The sequence below is a fragment of the Elephantulus edwardii genome, unplaced genomic scaffold (assembly GCF_000299155.1).
Source record: "Elephantulus edwardii isolate Elephantulus edwardi_28Jun2011 unplaced genomic scaffold, EleEdw1.0 scaffold00225, whole genome shotgun sequence".
NCBI lineage: Eukaryota > Metazoa > Chordata > Mammalia > Macroscelidea > Macroscelididae > Elephantulus > Elephantulus edwardii.
In genome coordinates, this window is record NW_006399975.1 from 4,201,820 (window position 1) to 4,204,978 (window position 3,159).

At 43.9% G+C, this 3,159-nt stretch overlaps 1 pseudogene; it reads left to right on the forward strand.

The window, feature by feature from the left end:
* The first annotated feature begins 444 nt into the window (after nt 1-444).
* On the forward strand, nt 445-2,586 carry LOC102864819 (annotated as a pseudogene).
* Nucleotides 2,587-3,159: the final 573 nt, after the last annotated feature.

Here is a 3,159-nt window from a genome sequence, read left to right on the forward strand (position 1 = left end):
CTGGTTTAACCCTTTCCAAGACAAATCTCTTTGTTTTCCTAGCAGTCCATGGTATTCCAACACTCTTCTCCAGCACCACAGCTCAAAGGCATCAATTATCCTTCTATCCTCCTTGGTCATTGTCCAACTCTCTGATGCATAACAAGTGATTGCTAAGACCATAGCCTGTGTCAGATGCACCTTAGTCTCCAGAGAGACACCATTGCTCTTCGGTACTTTGGAGAGGTCCCTAACAGCAGACTTTCCCATGGCAATGCGCTTTTTAATTTCCTGGCTGTTGGTGCCAAGACTGTTGACTACAGAGCCAAGCAAATTACAGAAGAAAAATTGATGCCTTTGAACTCTGGTATTAGGAGAGTACCACCAAGATAAAAGATATCTTGGGTTTTTTTTTCAGAACGTGTTTGTCACCAGAATACAGGTGTTGGTGAATACCATTGGAAAATGGGAAGAGAGATAGCTCACATCAACATTGTTGTTACTGGACACATAGGTTTGGGCAAGTCTATCACCTGATCTTAAAATGGTGGGATGGACAAAAGGGCCATTGAGAAATTCGAGAAGGAAGCTGCTGAGATAGGAAAGACCTCCTTCAAATATCCCTGGATGTTGGATAAATTGAAAGCTCACTGTGAGTGTGACATGACCATTGATATCTCCCTGTGGAAATTTGACCAGCAAGGGCTGTGTGACCATCAGTGATGCCCAAGGACACAGATAAAAAACTTCATTACAGGAACACCACAGGCTGACTGTGCTGTCCTAATTGTTACTGCTGGTGTTGGTGAATTTGAGGCTGGTATCTCAAAGAATGGGCAGACCTGTGAGCATGCCCTTCTGGCTTATGCACTGGGGATGAAGCAACTAATTGTTGGTGTTAACAAAGTGAATTCCATCAAGCTATCCTACAGCCAGAAGAGATACAAGGAAATCGTGGAGAAGGTCACCACCTACATTAAGAAAATTGGCTATAACCCTGACACAGTAGCTTTTGTGCTAATTTCTGGTTGGAATGATGGCAATATGTTGGAGTCAAGTGCTAATATGCCTTGGTTAAAGGGATGGAAAGTCACCTGAAGGGATAGCAGTGACAGTGGAACCACACTGTCTGAAGCTTTGGTTTGCATCCTGCTACCAACTCATCCAACTGATAAACCCCTGTGTCTGCCTCTCCAGGACTGGTGGTACTGATACCATCTCTCACAGTGGAGGCTGGTGTTCTCAAGCCTGGCATAGTGGTCATATGCCTAGTTAATGCTATCACTGAAAAAAAGTCTGTTGAAATGCACCATGAAGCTTTGAGTGAAAATGTTGGCTTCAATGTTAAGAACATTTCTGTGAAAGATGTTCGACATGGCCACATTACTGGTGACGGTAAAAATGACCTACCAATAGAACTATCTGGCTTCACTGTTCAGGTGATCATCTTATACCATCCCGGCCAAATCAGTGCCGGATATGCACTGGTGCTGGATTGTCATATAGTTCACATTGCTTGTAAGTTTACTGAGCTCTAAGAGAAGATTAATGGCTCTTCTAGTAAGAAGCTGGAAGATGGCCCTAAATTCTTGAGTTTAGGGCTGTTGTACATACGGTCGCTATGAGTCGCAAGCGACTCGACGGCACATAACAAACATCAATGGACTCGAGTGTGTCAGAGATTGTGAGGTTGGTGCAGGACAGCACATGGTTCATACTTATTATTTATACAGTCTCTGTGATGATAGTAAAAAAGGAAGATAGAAAGAAAGGAGGATACTAAAACAGAAGGACAGAAAGAAAAGAGGATAGTAAAAAAGGAGGAAGAAAGAAAGGAGGAGAGTCAAAAAGGAGGATAAAAAGAAAGGAGGATAGTAAAAAAGAAATGCAGAAAGAGGAGGAGAGCAAAAAAGAGGATAGAAAGAAAGGAGGATAGAAAAAGGATGAGAGAAAGGAAGAAAGAGAGAGAGAGGAAGGAAGGAAGGAAGGAAGGAAGGAAGGAAAGAAAGGAAGGAGGGAGGAAAAGAAAGAGAGAAAGGGGGGAGGAGAGGAGAAGGAGAAGGAGGAAGAAGGTTAGAAAGAGAGCACAAGACCTGACTCTGTGTCTCCCAAAACCCGACTATGAGCCTAACTAATCTTGACTCTGCACCTAACTAGACCTGACTAGGAATCTAACAAAATTCGACGTTGAGCCTAAATAAGCCAGACTCTGAGCCTAACTAAAACTCACTGTATACCTAAACCCAACTCCTAACCTCATTAAACCCAACTCCAAGCCTAACTAGGCATGACTCTGAGCCTAAGTATGCCTGATTTCAAGTCTAACAATACTCAACTTTGAGCTTAACTAAGTCTGATTCTGAGACTAACTAAATCTCACTGTATACCTAAGCCCAACTCCTAACTAAATCTGACCCCAGTCTGATCCTAATTAGGCCTGACTCTGAGCCTAGCTAGACCTGACTCCAAGCCTAACTAGGCCTGACTCCAAGTCTACCAGAACTCTACACAGAGCCTAACTAAGCCTGACTCTGAGCCTAACTAAAACTCACTGTATACCTAAGCCTAAGCCCTAACCTCATTAAGCCTAACTACAAGCCTAACTAAGCCTACTCTGAGCCTAACTAAGCAGCAGTAAGACTTCTAGGATACAGATTTCCTCCTATGGCATGAACCACTCTATGGATGCTGTGGTCATCTTATCCTAGAAGAGAGGAAAGGGAAAGTATAGGGGAAGGGAAGGGGGAAGGAGGGAGGGAGAAGAGAGAGAGAGAGAGAGAGAGAGAGAGAGAGAGAGACTGACTTGACTCCTCGTCTAAAAAAACTCGACTCTGAGGCTAACTAAGCCTGACTCTGAGCCAAACTAAATATGACCATATACCTGAGCCAACTTCTAATCTAACTAACCGTGAGTCCAAGTCTAACTAGGCCTCATTCTGAGCCTAAATAGGCTCTACTTTATCCCTAACTAAGCAGCACTAGGCCCAACTCTGAGCCTAGGTAGGCCTGACTGTGAGCCTAACTAAGCCCTACTCTGAGCCTAACTCAACAGCAATAAAACTTCTTGGATGAAGATTTCCTCCAAAGATATGAACCACTCTATGGAATCTGTGGTCACAGGAGAGGGGAAGAGAGGGGAGGGGAGGGGAGGGGAAGAGGAAAATAGAAGGGGAGGAGGGA